Source organism: Phoca vitulina, unplaced genomic scaffold (assembly GCF_004348235.1).
Source record: "Phoca vitulina isolate PV1807 unplaced genomic scaffold, GSC_HSeal_1.0 scaffold3, whole genome shotgun sequence".
NCBI classification, from domain to species: domain Eukaryota; kingdom Metazoa; phylum Chordata; class Mammalia; order Carnivora; family Phocidae; genus Phoca; species Phoca vitulina.
In genome coordinates this window covers 12,569,863-12,592,968 of record NW_022589706.1, presented here as the reverse complement: position 1 = coordinate 12,592,968, position 23,106 = coordinate 12,569,863, and the positions used below count along the sequence as shown (strand labels likewise).

Below are 23,106 nucleotides of genomic sequence, written 5' to 3'. Positions count from 1 at the left end.
GTGGTTGGTAAAGCTGTTGGTGTGTTCAGAGAGATGGTCCCAAATGCCTGCTCTAACCATTTTGTGCAATAGGATAATTCAGACTCTCATCAGGCATTCCGTAAGTCCTTCATTCACCAAACATTTTCTCAGGGACCATTTTGTGTCAGGTACCATGTTGGTTATTAAAGATGCCTTAGCTAGCTCGAAGACGTAGCTGCCTTTAATTCTAACGGGCTGATCATACTGTCTTCGCAGCACTCTCTTGAGATTCTCAGGCCTCACTTAGGTTCAGCAGGGAAGAGTGATGTAATTGATGAGCGCTGTGACACGTGGACAGGACGTGGGGTCCCTTGTGGCTCACCTGGTTGGCCATTACGTCTTTCAGGTTTAATACCACTCCTTCTCATTGAGAGGAAACCTTTGTAGTCACAGACAAGTTCACTTCAAGTATGCATTCCCTCCCACCCAGAAGGTTCTCCGAATCCTTGCTGAGTGAGTTATTCAAGGGTTTAAACACTCAAAGGAATTAGCCTTTTTGAGGATGAGATGTGATTCTCTCTTCTTCCTACTTTTATCATATTTTGAACAGTGACGGTGAAATTTCACATGTAAGATGGCGGAGACCTGTCTATGCCTCATATTTCTGGAGACTTTCACTAATGGTATCTGTGAATCTGTGTATGCATGTGGAAGCTAATGGAGCATATTTGGAATCACAAATGACTGAGTTGTAAGCTGCAGACTACTTCCAAGTGGAATCTGAGAATCAATTGTAATGTGAAGAAATAGGTTACATTTACTGTCTGTGACAGTTACATGGATGTGTTCTCTATGGGCTTCATAGAAAAAGTTGATATATTCCTCCCTAAGAAGTAATGAAACTTTACAACTTCAGAACAATTTTTAACAATTCTTAAAAGATAGATCTTCTATACCTACCCTAGAATGAAGGAAGAAAATAGTCATACCTACAAAGGTGGAAACACCTGCTGATTCTTGCTCTCTTTTTTTTAAATTTATTTATTTTAAAAAGAGAAAGCCAGCCTGTGAGTGGAGGAGGGGCAGAGGGAGAGAATCTTTAAGCTGACTCCCCACTGAGTGCAGGGCTCCAATCTTATAACCTCTGAGATCATGACCTGAGTCAAAATCAAGAGTCAGCCCCTTAACCAACTAAGCCACCCAGGCACCCCTCCTGCTGATTCTCTCTAACCTCTGGGTCACTTCTGCTTTTAGTGGGGGTAATAAAGATATTTAACAACACGTACAGGCAGCAATCAGGTAGAATAGGTGCTGGCGCAGGACACTGGAGTAGGGGCTCAGCAGGAATGCCAGCCATTCACCTTTAGTTACTGAAATATGGGAAGGTCCCAGGGGAAAGAATGAAGTAGGTGGGCTAGACAGGATTTTATTCTTGGTGTCTAGGACAGTGGCTACAAAGCAGTTCAGAAATACTTTAGTCTCTGGTACAACTCTGGATATTAACCAAATATCAACCCTTCCTTACTCAGTTTCTGCTGATCCCTGCTGGCTGCCCCCTTCTCTGGGGGCTGGAGGGATTCCCAGGAGAGAGGGTTGCAGCTAAGAAGCAAGGCATACCCCTTTCTCACTGCTTTTTCTCCTTCCCCATATGTTTTGTTGTTTGTCACCCCCCCCTTACTATTTTATTTCTTTTTAAATTTGATTAGCTATTTTTTTTTTTTTTTTTTTTTTTTTACTAATGCTTACTCTGATCCATACAGCATACTAATTACATGCATCATCTCGTTTAATCCTGCCAATGAATTTCAAATGTGGTTACCTCTCTTACAGATCAGGAATGAGTTCCAGAAAAGTTTCTAAGATCTTGACATAGGGCAGGTACATGGTAGGCCTAGGATGTGTACCCAGATCTGGCAGACTAAAAAGTCCACATATTTATGATGACAGTGTATCCAGAGCATTTTATCTTTTTAATTTAAATACCTTATTAAATTAAACAAGAAGGCCATTAGACTGAGCTGGATCTAATGTAAGCAAACCCAAATCTAAGCTTACAGATGCCTCAAGGTTACAAAATCAAAACCTAAGGACAGCCAACCATTAACAGCCAACTGGGTTTTAAACTCTAGCCAGTTAATAATTTCCTTGCTTTTCTTCTGCCTTTTCTCAATGAAAGTCTCTCCCCAGCCCCTATCCTAACCACTGACAGTTTGGCACCGCCTGATTCTAGTCCAGTTCTGCTCAAACTCTTAGAATGTTTAATATGCTTCAATTTATCTTTTAACAACCTTTAGAATGGCTGCAATAGTCCTGTTGCCTTAAACTAGGTATCGTGTGTGTGTGTGTGTTATATGTCTCTATGTGTCTATGTCTGTGTGTCTGTATATCTATAGAGAGATTGAAATAGTCCTGTAGGCATTGAATTTATATTTCTCGCCCTACAGGAAAAACATAATTTGTTCATGGAAAGAACTGTTCTTTTATTTGTGGAAAACCTTAAGGACCTTGGACTATACAAAGGTAAACCCCAAAAGGTAGGCTCCCAAAGGGAGAGGATAAGAGGGCAAGAGCTGAATTATTTTGCATAATAAAGTGACAGTTAATTTAGACTGACCTCTGGCAGTTTGAGAAAAGTCTGGGCCTTTGGAATTTGGAAGGAAATAAAAAAGTAGGAGGGTCATTAGAAGGATAATGGTCCAAGGCAGCAGCAGGCTGAGGTTTACTGAGGGAAATGGGCAGTGAGAGAGAAAAAAAACCTCAGGGAGACATGAACATATCAGAGAACACAATTTAGATTTTTTGGTCTAGTTTAGATTTGCCCCCCCTTCCCCCCCACGAGGGTCCTCTCCAGCTCCCGGGGACTGCTGGTGTCTGGCGCAGTGTAGAGAACAGAGGGGTGCGCTCCACCCTGGCTGGGCTGTGCATCCCCAGGAAGGGAGGACGGAGGGCAGGGTCACTGAGGATTTAGCTGGGAGATGAAATGGGGTTAGAAGTAACAAGAAAATATAGGCTACCTCCCGCCGCAATGCTCAGAAATAAGAGCAGCAATGCTGGACTTCCCCAAGCAAACAGAGACTGGAGTCCTGTTGCTGGGATATTAAAGAAAACCATGACCCCAGAAGATTAGAATATATGAGGGCATTTTCTTTTTTTTTTTTTTACAGGGTTTTCAGGGCTTTAGGAAACAAAGAGTTGCTTCTTCTCAGATACTTTTTGGAATTCCTACTTGTTCTCCCTGTTGGAACATTTTAACAAATATTCCTTTTGCTGTCAACATGTTTTATAAACACCTTTTGCTGTCAACCTGTTGTATAAATATATGGGCAAAGAGAGATGGGTCCCCATTGGCTTTGATCATTTTTCTTTATGGCGCTGTGCGCCGGGGGCGGGACACGGGGGCACCTCATGCTCTATACCGCTCTGCTTTTGCAGATTTTTTCCAAACTCAGCTCTGTGGAATGTGTTTCAAGATGGAGTCTCCTTATCTGCCAGTCAGCAGCCAATTACCTGTTCTTTTAAAGATTTCAGCACATTTGTGTTTTCTTGAGAAAATAGAACTAAATTCAGTAATAAGGATTAGTACTTACTGGATGGCCGTGAGCCAGATACTTTTCCAAGTGCCTTTGGGTTAACCATGAAACCGCTACAATAACTCTGTGAGGATGCTACAGTTCTTATTTCCATTTTCCTGCTCAAGAGACCAAGCGGTGTCCAAGTGAGTTCTTTTGACTGAGATGTCATGGAAGTGGCCTGTAGTAGAGTTAGGGCCTCAACTCAGGCAATCAGATTTTACTCCAAGCCTCTCGAGCCTCTTGATAAGATGATTTTGGGTTAATGGAAACGGTACAGTTTTGAGAGTCTCACTTCATTGTGTACTGACCTTTCCTGCTTTGTTAGATAGCAGTTAGGAACGAATGTGCTCAAATGTCAGCCTTCCGGAACTTAAGTTGGGGGATGCACATGGCAGTATTATCCACAGGAATTCAGAGGCCAGAAAGGCTCATTCTCCCTACCCCTCTGATTATCCCCAGAACAATCCAAGTCTTCAAGGTAGGAAAACATTTTCTGGCTAGATACAGGATTCTCATGCTTTTATGAAGAATGAAAGATGACTTAAAAACTAAGGTAAGGCAGGGCGCCTGGGTGGCTCATTAAGTTAAGCTTCTGACTCTTGCTTTCCGCTCAGGTCATGATCTCAGGGTTGTGAGACTGAGCCTCGTGTCGGGCTCTGTGCTGAGCACAGAGTTTGCTAAAGCTTCTCTCTCCCTATCCCTCTGCCCCTCCCTGCCTCTCTCGCTCTCTCTCAAATAAATAAAAAAATCTTAAAAAAAACAACAACAACACAATAAAACACTAAGGTAAGGCAAACATTTAAGCAGATGTACTTATTAGAGAGAATGACCTGACAGGTTTCTGCAAAATCATTGGAACACTTAAAAACGTGTACCATCACTATAAAAGCGTACAAATGCCTTTCTTTTCTTCACTCACTGGGAAGAAAACATGGCTCTACAGAGTTAAGAACATTGATCCGGGGAAGAAGATTCATTTTAGAATGACAGTGTCATCAAACTGGAGTGATTCCTAGAACTGTGGTTTCTGCTGTTGAGGGAATCTTTACTTCTTCGAGTTGACTTGGTGAGAGCTATTTTTCAATGTGGGAGTTTGGGGCCTGGTTGTGGCTTGTGCTAAGGATCTCTCCAGCACCTCTGCTTTTTCTGTCTTGAGCTAATCTAGCTGCATCAGCATCATCGCCCGGGAGTGACCAGCCTCGACCATGCCTGTGGCCTGGTCTGATGAGAACAACTGGAAGAGTAATGTCAGTCTGATGTAGAAGCTGCCTCCACACCAATGTGCACATTTTGGATTCTAGAGACAAAGAATGTAGTGGTAGGGAATTTGCAAATTAACTGATTCTAGTGATTTATATCAAGAATTTGAGGTCGAAAGTAGTATGCCTGCTCTCTCCAACCCCTCGCTATTGGTGGAACATTTTTTATGAAAGATGAGACCCATTCCTACTTCCCTATTGGATGGATTATTTAAATAATCCCTTTCCCCAATTTGTGGCACTGAATTCATTACGTTTAATTCAACCATTTATTACATCTCTGTTCGCAATATATCATCGCAGACTGATTTACAGTTTCTAGTATAATCAAGAGAGAAAGAAAGAAAGGCACATATTTACATAATTCTTTCACAAGTTAGTACTATAATAAAGCTGAAAGCCATGTAATAAAGGATCCCAGGCTGAGCTATAGATAGAGGGAGAATTTGACTGGAAGGTTTTGCTCTTTCTGAAACAGGAATACAGTTTGACCTGTATTTCCGGACAATGCACATTTTTTGTGACTCTTGCCCATGGTAGAAGCAGCTTATTCTGTCCCTTCTTTTTCTGTTTCTCTGGGCCCTCCAGTTAGGTATCCTGTATGTATTAGGCATTCTTACTCTTCAGTTGTGAACTCCTAAATCAGATGACATTAACACCTTTGGCTTCCAATGGTCCCCATCTGGGGACCTCCCTGCTTCAGATGGGAGCAGCAGTTCCCCACTGACATCGTGGCAAAGGACCACAGTCTTACCTGTGGGAGTGGAACGGCTTCCTGCTTCTTCCCCTGAATAAACACACAGCATCTGCTTTGACCCTAGTCCCCCCCAGGGCATGAGAGAGAAAGCAATTTTACATAACAAATTTCAATTAGTGATGCTAATGGAGAAGACTTGCTGTGAATTGCCTGAATCCAGAAATGATTTGCAAACAGTCTCCGTTCATGGTATTTGTACCAATTTCAATTTAAGCTGCTGATTAACACTATGTATTTATACATGTAGAAAAGCAAATTATTTCAATTACCAAGCCTCAGGAATGTAACTCTGCAAGCTTTATTTAAAACCACAACACAGCTGCGGCAATCATTTCAGAAACCATTCTTCCAGCTTCATGGCGTGTGTTTTTGTGTTGAGATTTATTTTTTATTAAGTTTGTCAAAGTCACTTTATGGATAGATGCTCTTATTTTTTTGGTGAGTGTGTGATTAAAACCTTTCTAGTAGTTTTATTTTTTTAAAAATAATTTTTGTGGGTTTTTTTTTTTTTTAAAGATTTTATTAATTTATTTGACAGAGAGAACGAGAGAGCACAAGCAGGGGGAACAGTAGAGGGAGAGGGAGAAGCAGGCTCCCTGCCAAGCAAGGAGCCCGATGTGGGGCTCGATGCAGGGCTTGACGTGGGGCTCGATGCAGGGCTTGATGCGGGGCTCGATTCCACGACCCTGGGATCATGACCTGAGCTGAAAGCAGACGCTTAACCATCTGAGCCACCAGGCGCCCCAATTCTTTCTAGTAGTTTTAAAATAATGTTATTTGGCCTATGTCGATATGAAATTTGGAAATTAATACGACTTATGAGTTTGAAGCTGATCTCTTTTCCCTTGGGCCTTTTTTTTTTAAAGATTTTATTTGTCAGAGAGAGAGAGCGAGCACAAGCAGGGGGATCAGAAGGCAGAGGGAGAAGCAGGCTCCCCGCCTTGCAAGGAGCCTGAGGCAGGACTCGATCCCAGGAGCCTGGGATCATGACCTGAGCCAAAGGCAGTCACCCAACGGACTGAGCCACCCAGGTGTCCCATCCCTTGGGCCTTTTCTTTTCCCTTTCCTCCTCCCTCCCTCCCTTCCTTGGTTTTTGTTGATGATGGAAGTAATCAAGAATAGTGAGTGATGGAGCCTCAATAGGTTAAGAAATGATTGAATCACCCTCTGTTTCTTGTGAGGATCTACCTTTCAGAAGTCACACAGATAAATCATCATCTGAAAAGAAATTCATTAGTTATTTAGGATTTTTTTCTCCCTTCTCATGAATGAGTACTTACTTCTTTTCTGTATGACTTAAATTGTTGAAATAGGAGACTGCAGGAAAAAAAAATCACAGAATCAATTTCTACTTATAGCTTCTTGGGATAAGACATGTGGTTCCATCACTAAGCGCTGATTTAAAAAAAAAACCAAAAAACAAACAAAAAAAAAAACAAAACTATTTCAGTCATTCAGTTTGTCTCTTTCTTTCACACCTTTTGAAAGTCTAAATCACCGGCCAGTAGGATGTGCTAAACTGAGCTGCTCAGGGCCCCAGCATGCATCTAGCAGAGAGATGACCTTCTGAATTTATGTCTACTAGGCTTTTCTTGGGGTTCTCTCTCACTGGAAAGTAATTAAAATTGCTTTTGTGAACTTCTTGTGACTTTGGATCTTTGCTCTAAGGATTTGTTGCTCAGCCTGAAGGATTTTAGGAGCTCCTTCTTTTTTGACACATCTGAAGTCTGGCCATGACATCCTTTTGCCAACATCAGATATGTGGATAAAAGTTGATATATGAGAGTGGGAAATAAACATTCCTCCTGCCTTGTCTATTGAGAAACATATCTCTGTTTCTAATACTTCTGGTTTTCTGGCAACCCACCCATGCGCATGTGTGACAGATGTCTAGTAACTGGAGAAATCCTGGGATTTCCAGTCTGTCAGTGTTGATATGAGACACGTAAATGGATATTTTCTCATTGTGTGTTCATATGGGGCATTATCATGTCGGTGGGAGTCTCTCTTAAAGCACACATGCAAAAATAAGATTGCTTTAGAAAACATGGTTATTACGTAAAACTAATGATGTAATGTATGGGGATTAACATAACAATAAAAAAAAATTAAAAAAAAAAAAAAAAAAAGAAAACATGGTTATTACGGAAAAGCATGTTTGCGTCACCAGGTGCCCGGAATAAAATGGAGTGATGGTGTTGAATATTCTTGATAATAAATGAAATAATTCTTTATTACATATTGTGTGTGTCTTGCTTACGAATAGATGAGAATGTTTTGGTTTGGTGTGGGGTAGATTACAGTATTATGCATGGAAGTTGGGAAACCTCATAAATGGAATTCAAACAGCTTAGTCATACCTCATAGTGAGGAGGTATGTTGAAGCCTATCACCCATCTCCGGATTATTATGTACTCATAGTGGGAGTCCAAGGCAGGATGTAAATATTCGCGAATTATGTAATGAAGTCACTGCTGGGCAAGGAGCCTGCTTCTCCCTCTGACCCTCCCCCCTCTCATGTGCTCTCTCTCTCATTCTCTCTGTCTCAAATAAATAAATAAAATCTTTAAAAAAAAATATATACTACATCACATATACTTCAGCAAAATCAAAGACTGACCACATTTAAATCACAAGAGAATTGTAGTCTTTTTTTAAATATTTGCATTTGCCAAGCAAAACTGAGACACCCATGATAATTAAGTACTTCTGTCCATGTGTTCATAGGCCCCCATTAGGCACACATCTCAGGGACCCATTTCACCTGACGAAGCTGAAAAGAGCAAGTGGAAATATGGGTATAGCTTCAGGTGTGGTTGGATCTAAGAGCTCAGCCATGAAGGTTCTTGCTCTTTTCCTCCTGGCCTGACGTTTCTCTCCCTTCCTTTTCCTTACTCTCATCCTTGCATGCTGCTGGTTTGCTTAGGGGCTAGCCTCGCTCTGTCTACATGCTGGGTGAGATGGATTTTAGCGCTCTTAGCCTTTATCATTGCTTTCTTCCTTGTTGAGGAAGGAAGAGTGACCGTCTCCATCTATTTATCAAAAATAATGGTGGGACACTGATTATTCTTCCTTGGGTAATAGGCATACCTCTTGTGGCCACATGGAGAGGGGACGTTTGCTTGTTCAGGTGAATGTCACATGCCTACTCCCACAGGCAGAAGGTGGAAGGCTGTTCCTATCTACTCCATCCAGGAATACTTAAAATAGTTTTTCCATTAGGTTCTGGGATAAACCATTTGCGAAACTAAAAGGATTTAGTCTGTGAGGTTCACATGCCTTCTATACGGATAGCACGCTAACTAAAAAGCTGCCTGGGAATTACGTGAAATCGACTCTGGGTTGCTTTTGCTGAAGCATGGTAACTTTTCTTCATCAAGTGCCATTTTTTGGTGATTCTGTCAAAAACAGAAACCCAGACACTTGGTTGTGTTTTGCTCTGTTGTTGATGTTGGTAGTGGGGTGGTATTGGCACCGACAGTCCCGAAGAGGGAGAGAGCCACTTAGGCGGTGTGTTTGGAAATTCTGCCTGCATTTTCTTCATTCATTTATTCCACAAATGTTTATTGAACGGCTGCCATCAGAGTGGGTATCACAAGTGATCCAGACAAATCCAGCCCTTACTCACATGTCACCTTCTCACCCAAGCCTTTCCTGCCTGCTCTGCACACAGCCAGGTTCTGTCTTACACCATCCATATGCCTTGTTCCCCTTCCCTGCTTTTTTGTCTCTCTAGCAGTTGCCATCATCCAATTATATTTTACTTGTTTATTCTTATCTGTTTCTCTGGATTGGAATTTAAGGTCCCTTAGGCCAGCTATTTTTATTTATTTTTTCATCAATTACATCAGCATCTGGGACTGTGTCTGGCACAAAGGAACATTTTGTTGAATGAATTCATGAGGTCTTGGCTACAGTCTCCATTCTGTCTCTGTCCCTATAGGTGGATACTAGGCACGCTAATTGTTGTACGTGCTAAACTCTTTCTAAGAAACAAAATAAAACAGCCTGAATTAACAGAAGGTGACAGTGGAGATGCTCATTTGGATTAGGTGGTTAGAAAGGCCTTACAGATGAGGTGACCTCTGGACCCAAATGACACAAGGGTGCAATCCAGGCCAGTATCTGGGCAAGGAGACTTCACAGCAGAGCAGAGAGATGAAACGAGCTCTGAGGGATTGTGTATGGTCTGGTCAAGGAACACCAAGATGCTCAGTGAAGGCTAGTGTGAGTAGGAAGAGAGAGGGGAAGCCCAAGGCTAGACTGGGGGCCAGGTCAAGTATACCATGGTTAAGATGGGATTTTATTATGAGTAGGATGAGAAGTGATAGGATAGAAGTGATAGTGGGGGGGGTGCCTGGGTGGCTCAGATGGTTAAGCGTCTGCCTTTGGCTCAGGTCATGATCCCAGGGTCCTGGGATCGAGCCCCACATTGGGCTCTTGGCTCAGCGGGGAGCCTGCTTCTCCCTTTCACTCTGCCTCTCTCCCTGCTCATGCTCTCTCTCTCTCTCTCTCTATCTCTGTGTCTCAAATGAATAAATCTTTAAAAAAAAAAGTGATAGTGGGATGGGGGTTTTTGAGCAGGAAGGTGGCATGACTTTACTTGGTTTATTAAAGATCGCTTAGGCTATCATTCATCAGTCAAGAGTGGAATAAGGAAGACCAGCTGGAGGCCATTGGGTGAGTGCTGGTGGAAGACAGGGGTTTTGGACTAGGTAGTAACAGTGCAGGTGGCACAAGTAGATTCCGGGCATATTTAAAGGTTGAATCAAATAAATTTGCTAATGGATTCAATGTGAAATAAAAAGAGGGGTTAAAGATGACTTTAAGGTTCATTTTGACCTATTAATTTGAATGATTGTATAAATTTATCAAAGTCTGATAATCCTTAAAACCAATGAATTTTGTTAGGTCAAAGTCCATTGTATAGTTATACCTGAAAAAAAAAATCTTTGAGGAAATAAATTCTACATTGTAATGTTTGGAATATGAAAAGCATAGCAAAAATGAGCATGTCTAACTGTTGAGGTGAGAAGATGAATTCTAGGACTTAAAACTTGAATAATTAAATAATGACAAAATACTCAACCTTGAATAACTAAGTGCAGCTAACATCTGCCCTAATTTTGATATTCTTGAATGGTTTGTTTGGGGCTGGAAAATATTATTGTCATTTGTAACAGCAAGAACTGTAGAATGAGGTGGTAGTTAACTGGATGGGAGAAACAGACAGCTTAGGGTTTAAGAAGATAGACTATCTGAATTCTCTGTATGGAAAAGAAATGAATCAGTTCCAAATATAGAGAAATCAAGGAATGATTATGGACTGTGACACCAGAGTCCCAGAACCAGGTCTATGTCTATATTCATTTATCTATATAGGGAATGTCTGTGACTTCAAATGTGTATGCGGCCATCCACTTTGAGATCTGGAGTCCAAACTTCCTTTAAGAACAAACGATTTTATCTGATTATTTTTTGATCATCAGTAGAAATCCAAGGGTGTGTATGGTAGCCAGTTGTCTTAAATGTGCCTGAGAGGTCCTCATAGAATTCAAATTCCACTGTTCAAGTTCCATACTCCTCTTAAAGCATATTTAGGTGAAAAAAGGTAATTGTGCTCTTTTAGAAAAGAGTAGGAAAAACATCCCATAACTTATTTAAAGATACAGTTATCTTCAATTTGAAATATTTTAAACCCTTCTAAATTCTCCATAAAGTTATCTTTTTTTTTTAGAGAGAATCCTTTTTCTTTTTGTTTGTTTGTTTTTGTTTTGTTTTTTTATTTATTTGACAGAGAGAGAGATAGCTAGAGAGGGAACACGAGCAGGGGCAGAGGGAGAGGGAGAAGCAGGCTTCCCGCCAAGCAGGGAGCCCGATGCGGGGCTCGATCCCAGGACCCTAGGATCATGCCCTGAGCCGAAGGCAGACGCTTAACGACTGAGCCACCCAGGCGCCCCTCCATAAAGTTATCTTTGAACTTAAATACATGAATATTTTTATTATGTTTGATGCAACATACTTTTGAATCAATTTCTTATATTCCCTGGAGATACAAATTGACAGCTGAATTCTCTAGTTGTGAAAGTAAAGCTCTTGGTATGATTCTTTAGGTAAATGAAACACTATTCTAAGTACGTAGGTAAACAGCACATTAAAGGGCAGTTAAATGAGGGGAAATCATCCTCGGAGGGACCACGGGCCAGGGATAAAGGAGAACCAAATGTCTCTCTCTTGACTATTCTGCACAAAAAATCATGAAATTTCCTGTCCTTCACCAGATGTGTATGGGGATGGTATTTTGGTAGTGATTTGTCAGGTTACTTATGTTTGCCAAGAGCTTGTTACTCACACATACTCTTTGGGGTCTTCTATGTCAGACAAGTTTCCCTTTTCCAAGAGCAATGATTTCCAGAACCTTCCTTGTGTCTGATGTTGCTTTGCAGGTTATGTCCAAGAAGCTGGATAATCCTGTTATCCTATCTCTATTCCTCAACTCCTCTACACTTTTATTATAAAATAATGCTTGTTTTTCTAAATTCCCAGTATTTTCTAATCGAAGTCCTAGTAACTACAAATACCTTATAAGAGATGGCTTACAGTGTTCTGGCTTCAGTTGTCAGCGATAGTAACTTTAGGCAGATAATGTTATCCTAAAACTATCATCAATAGGATATTACAGACAGTATCAGAGGAAGAAAAAATTATTTGATTCTGATTTATGAGGAAAAATTGGAAGCAGTGTTAAAAAGTTGTTTAAAAAGAGTGGTAATAGAAAAAGTACATGCAATTTGTAGTGACAGCAAGTTAATCTTTCTCTTAACTTTAATAATGTCATTTTATTATAAACTAGACTGTATATTAAAAATGCCAATATGCTTCTCAAATTAATTTTCATTATAATATTATATATTGAGTCCTTCATTGCATAACTGTAATTTCTACTTAAATTATTTGGAGAGTTAAGGAATAAAACAAAGCAGAACTGGGCCATTAGAGTTTTAAGTTAAATTCCATTTCAGAGAGATCTGAGATACTTTCATTTTTTACCCCTTGTGCTAGTAATCCATCCAGAAAATGACAAGAAAAGCGCTTCTTAGAGTTATCAAGAAATTAAACTTTTTTCCCCACCATTTTTCTTCTTCTCTCTTTACACTCCACATATCCAATTATAGATGTGATACTATGATAAAATGTAAGATGTTAACTAAAATGTCTATAAAGACAGCCACCCATAACTTTATGTCCTCTGTAGGAAACCCCAAATAAATGTAAGGGGATTACTTCTCAAATAGCTCAAAGGGTTTCCTCATTAGTATTTGGCCATCCCTGTATCTGGCAAGGATCCTAGTGCGTGAGTCTCCATAACCCCTTTCCCAGGAACCAGCTGGGCTGTGTGAATGAGCGAAGCTTCTCTGGTGGTATGTCAGCATGTGATAAATGCCCCCCTGCTCAGGTGACATCGGAGCAATGGTGAGTGGGGAAGACTCTGGCAAATGGGACAGCGGCTGTCCTTTCTTAATGGGGAGCTGCTCCTCGGCTCCAGTGGATTGTGCCCATGTGGGAATTAGGGCCTAGTATTGCCCAATCCGTGAACTAAGAAATCACATTTTTATAGAAAATTTTCTGGTTTTCCAATGTGGGTAACTAATGTAAATTTTAAGAGAAATGATTGCAGCTAGGGAACCTCATTGACAGTGTTTGAAGGGAGAATTCAACTAGTGATATGGTAGTTCAGTAACTACGTGGAAGATGGACGGAAGGGGGCAAGATGGGAGGCGGGAGGGAGTTAAGGACCGAGTGGCCAGATGAATACTAATGGTGGTCAGTACTGGGCCAGTGCAAAGAGTTCTGGAGAGAGAAGGAAGAGGTGTGCTAAAGACCTTCAGGAGATAGAACAGGCTGGACCTAGAAGCCAAGTGTGTAGGGATGAGAGCCCTGCAGAAGAATTGAAGTTTCAAGTTTCTCTGGGATCCCAGGGGAAAAATACAAACAAACAAACAAACAAAAAGCCAAAAAAAAAAAAAAAAAATGCTGGGGCTCAGGTGGAATGTGCATATTTTTATCAGTAATCTGAAATCCAATTATCTATCTTCCGCAAGTGCAGACACCAGTCCTGCGCACACAGAATAATTATACCACGTATGGGCTCGGTTTTGATTTTTCAATCAGAGGATGCACTGATACCATTGCGACATTTGCTTGAAAGGTCACGGTTTCAGAGGTTGAGATGCAGGAAAGCAAAGACAAAAATAGAAGCAGAGTGATTCTGTAAAGCAGATGGGAGAAAAGCAAACAGAGGTCAGTCTGCGGTCACTAGCCAGGAGAGAAGAAAGAGAAAGGCAAAGTTGGGAACTAAAATCTCTTCGGTGGACTCTGGTGCTAGAAAAACAGGAAAGGGGGATATAGCTGTGAATCTCCTCGTTCTGAGTTAGCTTTATTCTGAAAATTGAACAACCGATGGTTCTCTGTCGAGCTCCCTGTAGAGTGAGTGTCTTTTATTGCATAAAGACAACTTTAAATTACCTTGGAAATCCTGGAGGTATCTATCATTTGTATTCAGAGACAAAAATAAGAAAAGCAACAGGCACGTCAATTCAACAGTATTTATTGGGCACTGTCAGATTGAAACAGGCCTTGATGAGCCAATATCCATTAAGACACAGGCCAAGCTCTCAAGGCAGATCAACATTTAAATGAGTAATAAGTAGGATAGAACAAATATTGTAATAGGTGTTTTAGAGAAATTGAGCTTCAGTGTCCAAGGGATAGGTATCCAAGTGGCAATGTCCAGTTTTTGGAAAGAAGGGCCTGATTTCCAAGAGATGTCATGGCTCCACACAGTTGCTTGAAATATAGTTTGGGAGTCAATTCTGGCAAAGGTTGGAAATGACCGACGTTTCCCCAAGAGAAAATGTGAAGCAAAAAGAATCGTGTGCTAAGGGTGGACCCCAGAGCAAGATTCTTGGAAATGTTGTAGGCAGGGATTTACTAGATCTGCAGGAGATAGGCAGTACCTTTGTCATTCTTTGTCATTCTTGACCTGTACGTTGAGAGCATTTAAGTAATTGGGGTCATAGACACTTGAAAGAAGAGAAGACCAATATAGATTTGGAGATGGTGAAGTTAAATATGACACTGAGGGCCAAAGAGGTCCAACCACTGCTCTATAAAGTGAGGGATCATCTGGGAAGCAGTTTGATGTGCAACGTCGTCATACAGGTTGTACTAAATCCTCTCTTCTCTGCTATCTAGACTTCTAGGTTACAATCCTGTCCCAACTCATCCATGAAGCCCTAGCTAATCAAGCAGACTGGTTGTTAGTTCTTCGACTTCGGGGGTCCTAGGATGTTTGTGTTTTTCCCTTCCTTGACTCTTGCTGTTTTATGATCTTGCTTTATCAGCTTGTGTGTATGTGCCTGATTACCAGGGTGATGATTGTAAGTGGTCATTCAGGCTGGAACACTTTGGAGATGGATACTGGGAGAGGGAATGTGCAATTTGTGCTGTTAATAACTAATTACTGAGGGACAGCAGGCCTCCATGGGCACTGTCCTGAGCAACACAGGCTGTGTGGTCACCAGACTTCTTTTCCTAACTGGGGTACATGGTTCTTTCATTGCCTTAATGAAAGCATTCATTGCGAGGCATTCAACAAATTGAAAGAATAGCATTGAATGACTGCCTTCGATGTCATAAAAAGGACCATGGAGATTATTATGTCACCCTAACCTCTTCATTTTATAGGTGAGGGAACTGAAGTCCAGAGAGGTAAGGTGACTTGCATAAGGCTGCACAGCTAATTCTACTTTGCAAGTCTTTTCGCTTCCTGACTGATCTTGGTTTCATTTTGACACCTCAGCCTGAAATCTTTTCTCAGATGTCACCATGGGAAGATATCCAGGATGATTAACAATGTTATCCTGCCTCTTTGGTCAAATTTTGATGTCATACTTTTTAACCTTTTCCTCTCCTGATCTACAGTGACTAATACTGTGTTGGGCCCATTAAATACTCAGCAGATGTCAATTGAATTAAGTGATTGTTGAAAAAGTATTACCAATGAAAAGGGGCTTGGAAATAAGATAGTCAGGTCCTCTCATAAATAGGGAGAACGAAACTCAGAAAGCATTATAGGACTTGCGCTAAGGTCAGTCGCTAATTTGTGATAAACCCAAACTAAAACTCAGTTCTCTTCCCTCTTATAATTACCCAACCAATATTCCTCTTACTATGCTTCACTGCTTTGAAAGTGACAGGCAGCAGAATGTTAGTGACCTAAAATGTAAAGTAACATCATTATGATTTATATTTTTTTATTGTAGTTTTTCAAATGCTGTCTTAGGTTCCAGGACCCTCCATACAACCTATGAAGTAGGCAAGGCAGCTGAATTGTTTTTTACAAATTAGGCAACCCAAACTCAGCCTGTAAGACACTTGGGACCAAAGTGGTTCAATTTTCTCAAATATGGAGAACATGAAGAAACCTGTTCAATCTTAATATTGCTCTTGAAACAAAAGCGTTGTTGTTGTTTCTTTCTTTCTTTTTTTTCTAACTCAGCAAGCAAAGCTGTGTTAGCAAAGATGTTCTTTAAGGGAAGACTTGGGATTTTATGTTACAAAGCTTTCTGCAAGTTATCACCCAAGAAACAATATCCTGGTTTACTTTTCCTCTTGTGGGGAATTTTTACAGTAAGAAAATCATGGTTCTTCTTTAATTTAATAGCTAGAAAGGTGAAGAATTTTGGAATCATGTACAGAGTGGGCTATAGCCGAGGTATGTGATAAAACTTTTGGAATTCTAATTAAAGATATAAATAAAAATGCAGAAAAATAGCATCTACAAATTGGCTGCACATAGAGTGAGCTTGAATGCTTCATCATTTGTGATGTTGAATTACTGATGTGACGAACTCTGAGCAGCATCCAGAAGGCTGGGTCCCCCCAGGACTTGGAGGAGAACTTGGTATTCTCTGCGGGCTTCACACTCTTCCTAATTAGGGAGCATTTTGGCTTATGTTTACTGTGCTAGAAAACATGGCCTAAATCAACCCAATTAACAAAGTTTCCCAGGTTGTTTTGTTGCTTTCCTCTACTGAAGTTCGATGGAGACTATTTTTGATTAAATTAAATGTGAATGAGAGAAGAGAGACGAGGCACACATTTTCAGTTCTTCCAGAATCTTTACTAAATAGTGGCTGAAGAGCTCTTTTCTGGGGTTCACTGGGATTATGAGTTGCCTAACTGAAGGCAGGGACTATGCCTTGTTCACAGTATTTATCTCCAGGACCTTAACTAGGATGAGGCTTATAATGAGAACTCTGTAACCCCGGGCTGAATAAACCACTGAGTTACGGTCTAGAATCCTTAGCTAGATGGGGGGCTTCTTTGCAGAGCCCTGCATATTTACCTTGGCAGCCATCTTACTGGGTTATAATGGACTGTTTCTATGTTTCTTTCCCACAAGAAGATCATCTCCCAGAAGCCAGGGATCTTTTGTATTAATGTTTTTGTCAATTTTGAGTCTCCATTGCCTCCATATCATTGCCTAGTGATGATTAATGCATATTTATTGAATAAAAGAATTGAAGAATGAGTTTTTGGTCCCTTTTTCCCCCTAACTCATGAAGGTGAAATCTGGTCATTTATAAAAGAGCAAATTGAGCATAAAATGCCATTATTGCATACTGAGTGTATCATAAATACAACAATGTAATATAAATAGTTATAAATAATAAACTATGTGATGCTATAAGTAAAATATAAGATAATATAAAATCACATATAACATAGTAGAAATAATATTAATAGATTATAAGAGACTAGCAAATAATGCTGAATATAAAAATAGATGGTATTTCCTTACCCTGAGCCTCATTTTTCCTCAATATATTATAAAAATTAAAATTACAGAAACACCATCACGACTCAGCTCAATTAGTTCAGTGTTAAAACTCTGAAGTCAGTCCATTTTATGGCCTTGGGCAAGTTACTTAAACCTCACCAAGACTCATTTTCCTCATTTTAAAAATCTCAAATGTTTGCCTCCTGGGTTATTATAATAATAATAATAGTTACCATTTATTGAGCACTTACTATTCCCAAAACATCACCGTGGACACTTTCCTCATGTTGGCAACTTTGTGGCATAGAGACTATTATCGTTCTCATGTAACGGGGAGGAACCTGAGGTTTAGGTAGTCATTTTTTTTTTTTTAAGAAAGATGAAATACTTTGTAAACCACATATTATCTTAAGCTAAAGAAGGAAGTCTTAATTTAGAAACTTAAAAGTTTTTGAGGAACATGCAAAAAAAAAAATCACTAAAATGTTTTCATGGTGAGGGAATGAACCATAGACTGAGAAATTCTTCATGATACATTAGAGATACAAAATACCAAAGGGTTGAGAGGGAAACAGCCAAAGAATTGGGGTCTAATAACCCTGCAGTCTGCACTGGGGAAACCTCAGACGTGATAGAGTTGTTCCCACATTGGGAATGGGTTGCAGGATTGGCAGGAGAGGAAGAGAGACCTGGGGTAGGGAAAGGATCCAACACGGTCTATGGGAGTTAGAACCTTGTATGAAGCTCTTGGTCTTTACGTCCAAGACTGCTCACTTCTCATGTTTTGGCTACACTTCGGGAAAGGCGAGCCATTGTGATTATTAGTATATAAATGTATTGCTTTGTATACTGATATTAGGAAAATGAAAATATTTTCAGATACAAATTTTATATGAAAGTATTATCAGTGGTTCTCCACACAAATCTGCTTGCCTACCTGAGTTTCCATCTCACCAGCAAAAATCACCTCAGCTCCTGCCAGTTCAGGACTCCTGTACTACCATGGCCATCTCCAAATACAATCACAAGAATCGTAGGGCCCTCCTCATGTGGACGATTTAGGCTGAAAAATAAACACACAAAGCTGGTTGGTTGGTCCAAAATCTTTGTGTCTAGAGGAGGTGGGAGAGAAACATGTCAGCAATTTGTGTTTGCTTACCTTTTATACATGACTCTACTTGCCTTTTAAAGATTTTAATGGTGATAGATTCGAATACAGACAAGATTACTCCCAGTAACCTATTAGCCGCTATTCTACCTTTTCTCCATGACGTTTAAGTAAATAATGCATGTAAAGCATTTAAGACCATCTTTAGCCCATAGCAATAGCTCAGCAGCTGTTAGCTGGGATTAATATTGCTGCCATCAACATTGATTGATGTTAATGTTTAGGAAGCATCCCTAGCAGAGAGAGGGCCCCCTTCTATGTTTCATGGTATCTTGAACGCTTATACCTTAGTTGTTGCTGAACTTCTTCCTCATCTCCCTCAGCTTTTAAGGGCTTCAAGAGCAAAGATAATGCCCAGCACATTATAGGTGTTGAGTACATATTTGATAAATTGAAAGAAGAAATATTTAGCTAGATTCAATTATTTTCCTAATTGTACTCTCCACCCTGACTTTGGGAAAAAGCACTAGTTGATTACATTAAAACATTTTTGCATCTCTGAAACGAAATATTTCTTCTTAAATTAAGTTTTCTTATTTTAATTCCAGTGTACTAAACGTACAGTGTTATATTAGTTTCAGGTGTACAGTATAGTGATTCAGCAATTCTCTACATGACTCAGTGCTCATCATGGTAAGTGCACTCTTGATCCCCTTCACCTGCTTCCCCCATCCCCCACGCCCCTCCCTTCTGGTAACCATCAGTTTGTTCTCTATAGTTGAGAGTCTGAAACAAAATTTTTCTTAAAGTAGGACTCTTTCAAAAGGAAAAGTAAGGTCATCTCAAAGGCTGTAACAATAAGTGATGTCATCATGAGAGATAAAATAACCCAAATGTTCATGTGGGTCTGTTATGATTCAATAGAAACTCAGGGCCATGTTTTCACTGAATTTTCCAAAGGTTTTTTTACTATACAGAAGTCTATTTAAAGCATACACACACACACACACACACACACACACACACACACGCTCCCACATACAGACACACACCCCATTACATCTAGTATATTCATTTAATTACAGAGTTTTTTTAATGTTAGCTTCTTTATACTAAGACAGCACTGTATGTTGCATAAGACATGAAATGACTGACTCAAAATCAGGAAGGTTATTTGTTAAGGCAGAACTGAGATGGGATTCTGGTATCTTGATACCCTAGTCAGTGTTTTCCTCTCCCTTCACTCATGTGTCCATCTGACAATTAAAAAACAGCTTTGGAGGTTGAAATTGACCATTTTTTACTACCAGTCTATGTGGGGTGGCCTCTGACAGTGGTCAGAGATAGTCTATGTGACTAGTTTCCCAGAAGTAGCACCCTTCAGTGTGTACGGGGCTGTTATAAGGGGCCCACTCACTTCAGGGTAAAGGAATGTGCTCCGGAATCTCAGGAGCCTGAGTTTGAATTCTAAATGTGACCTTCAGGAAGCCTTTCTGAGCTTCTTGTGTGTTTAATTGCAACTTGACCACATCTCTGATTCACTGTCATGGCTCCTTCTCCCTCTTCTGGCAGAATCCAAAGTTAAAAAGATCAGTGTAGGGCGCCTGGGTGGCTCAGTTGGTTAAGCGACTGCCTTCGGCTCAGGTCATGATCCTGGAGTCCCAGGATCAAGTCCCGCATCGGGCTCCCTGCTCAGCAGGGAGTCTGCTTCTCCCTCTGACCCTCCCCCCTCTCATGCTCTCTCTATCTCATTCTCTCTCTCAAATAATTAAATAAAATCTTTAAAAAATAAAGATCAGTGTAGTTCACACTTATTTCTACCTTCTTCCTTTAATTTTCTAAAGTAGATAACAACTCTCCTCGCTTCCTGGAAGCTAGTTACCATGTTGTTTACTTACACAGCACTTGGGGGGGTGTGTGTGTGTGTAATTCTATGCTAGTTGTTAGTCTGCCCTGTGAGACTATAAGCTTCACGATGATTGGGGACATTTTATCTGCTTTATTTGTGCGTGCATATCATTCAGTTTTGAATCGTGCACAAGTATTGAGTGCACAATTGATGAAGGGATATGTAGTGTTTGGGTGAAAAATCATGAGAGCCAGAGCATGCCTGACTTTGGAATCTATGAACTGAATTCTAAGGGGGAGGAGGTTACCTCTGTTTCAGGATCATCTTGTCTGGATTAAACTGAAATGAAACAATCTTATTTTATATCATTTCAAAATAAAAAAAATGGAAAGGCCATAGAATTGAAATTAAATGAGCCCTCTAACTAGGTCACAATATCATCCAGATTAGATTAAAAATTAGATTAAAAAAACTTTTCAATAGTGTTCTCTGAGTTGCTGGGTAAGTGGACCTTACATTGGAACTTTGGGGTTCATTATTATTTGTTGAGGAGCAATTATTTTGTAAGTCCTTAAAGAGCTGTGTTGTATAGTGGCCAGATACAAGGATTTCAGGTTTTAAAAATACTTGGCCGTTTGTAGGTTTTGCTATTTATTTCACAAAATGACTGTTTTGGTTGTTCTGTCTTGAATTCCCCATTTTTGCCATTTTAAACGTGGTGTAGGTATACTGGATTAGGATTCAGAATGCGTAAGTTCTAGACCCACTTCTGCCACCAGTGGGTTTTGTCTTTTTAGTTAAAGTGTTTAACTCCTCTGAGCCTAAGTTTGTATTTAAGATATTATTTTTTTAAGTAATCTCTACACCCAACGTGGGGCTCAAACTTATAGCCTTGAGATCAAGAGTTACATGTTCTGACTGAGCCAGCCAGGTGCCCCATCTGAGCCTAAGTTTTGTTTGTGTAGTGAACATAGAAACATTTCTTATAGTCTCTTCTCCCTTCTTCAAAACCAAACAAGCACACATACTCTTTATCACCAAGGTGATAATATGATTAAGTACTTTGGGAATATTGAATATGCTTGCTGTGCGTAAGCATCTACCTTCTTGGAATTTTTCACATCGAATATTTCTTTTCCTATATGGTTGAAATAATTATACTAATGATCTAAATTGAATATAAATTTAGGTTAGCATTGCTGTCATTTTATATAGGTCCTGTCATGTGTAATACTGATTAATTTGTCTCTGACAACAGAGTAAAACTTGGTGATCAATACTTCTGATTGATTCTTTGTGCTGGGATGGTGTGAGTTTATACTGATCAAGCTGGTTTTTACTGCTGATCAGACTGTATGAAGCACAATTTCAATAATTGCTTTGTTTTGATGTGAGTTCCTTCTCTGATTTCCACATTGATTTGTGGGCAGATTTTTGAAGATGCGCTCTTATAACAGAAAGTGACATGGTTAGATTAGAGAAAAAAACCACTTACAGAAGGAACTATGTGCTAACAATGCAGTTCACCTTAATGTTCTCTCTTTACAGTACCCCTTCTTAGGATGTGCATAATTGATATTACCATAAGATGCTCCCATTCTTTTTGCACAGCTAAGAGAATAGGGCAGATTAGTATAGGCTGAGCTCGTTCTTTGTTTCTACCAGAAGGCACGATTCCAGCAGATGGTAAAAACTCAACAAAGGTTTGGCATGTGCCAATGAGTTATTTAGAGCACCATATATTTTTTTTTTTAAAGAAACATATATATGCTTCACAAAGTAACCCTTTTTCTCTTGGGGCGTTATCTTTTTAGGTTCCTCTCATTCTTAGGACCCGTATATGTTCTTATCGCTCTGAGATATTTGCTGCCAGAGTGAAAATGTTTTCCCAGCCCCAACCTGATTCTGTGCTCTGGAGAATGCTGATATTAACCAGAAAGCATCTCAGGACTGAGTGCAGTAGGGTGCTCATGTGGCGGGTGCCATCTAAAATCCAATACACAGGGGAGCCTGGGTGGCTCAGTCAGCTAAGTGTCTGACTCTTGGTTTCAGCTCAGGTCATGATCTCGGGGTTGTGGGATCGAGTCCTGCATTGGGCTCCAAGCTCAGTGAGGAGTCTGCTTGAGGATTCTGTCTCTCCATCTGCCTTTCCCCCCTCTCATGGGTGCATTCTCTCTCTCAAATAAATAAATCTTTAAAAAAGAATAAAATCCAACACATGACATTTACCTTCAGCAATGATCAGGAACCTCTGTTGGAGGAATCAGGCCCTGATATGGATATTCTGGATGCTTCAGAGCAAATTTAAGAGTTTTTAACAATAAAAATGATAATGAAGATGATGTGGAGTCTACTTTCCAAGTATTTTCTGTCCTCACAAATTCCTATGAGAAAGGTGTGTCCATTTGGTGTTCATATGTCCATTTTATGAAAGAGTAATCTGACCCTCACAGCACTTAAATAACTTGCCGGAGGTTACACAGCTGGTAAGAGATGGATCCAGAAGGTGAACTCAGCACCGTCTGATTGCCAGTGGGTTCTCCGGGCTTTGTGCCTGCTGTTGTCTGTGATTTCCCATTCCAGTGTCAGTCCAACCAGGTCTTCTCCAACACCCACACTTGTTGAATCCCCGCACTGAAGGCAGGTGGGGCCATGGGCTTTTTGTGTAGGGCCGGTGTTTCCTTGTTCAGGAAGCACAAGAGAATGAATCCAGTAAGTGGAATCTGAGAAGTTCCCCAAAACCTGACTGGGACAA

General features: G+C 40.2%; 1 protein-coding gene and 1 long non-coding RNA gene across 6 annotated transcripts in view; both read left to right on the top strand.

The window, feature by feature from the left end:
• Window positions 1–23,106, top strand: part of KCNIP4 (potassium voltage-gated channel interacting protein 4) — a 1,108,185-nt gene that overhangs the window by 66,503 nt on the left and 1,018,576 nt on the right. The gene's annotated exons all lie outside the window — the stretch shown is intronic.
• Window positions 1–23,106, top strand: part of LOC116627499 — a 171,947-nt gene that overhangs the window by 22,809 nt on the left and 126,032 nt on the right. For 3 of the 4 annotated variants that reach the window (XR_004298494.1, XR_004298493.1, XR_004298491.1), the window contains one exon: window positions 2,406–2,495. This is a non-coding gene — a long non-coding RNA (uncharacterized LOC116627499). The remainder of the gene's footprint in view (window positions 1–2,405; window positions 2,496–23,106) is intronic. The other variant, XR_004298495.1, reaches the window with a different exon arrangement.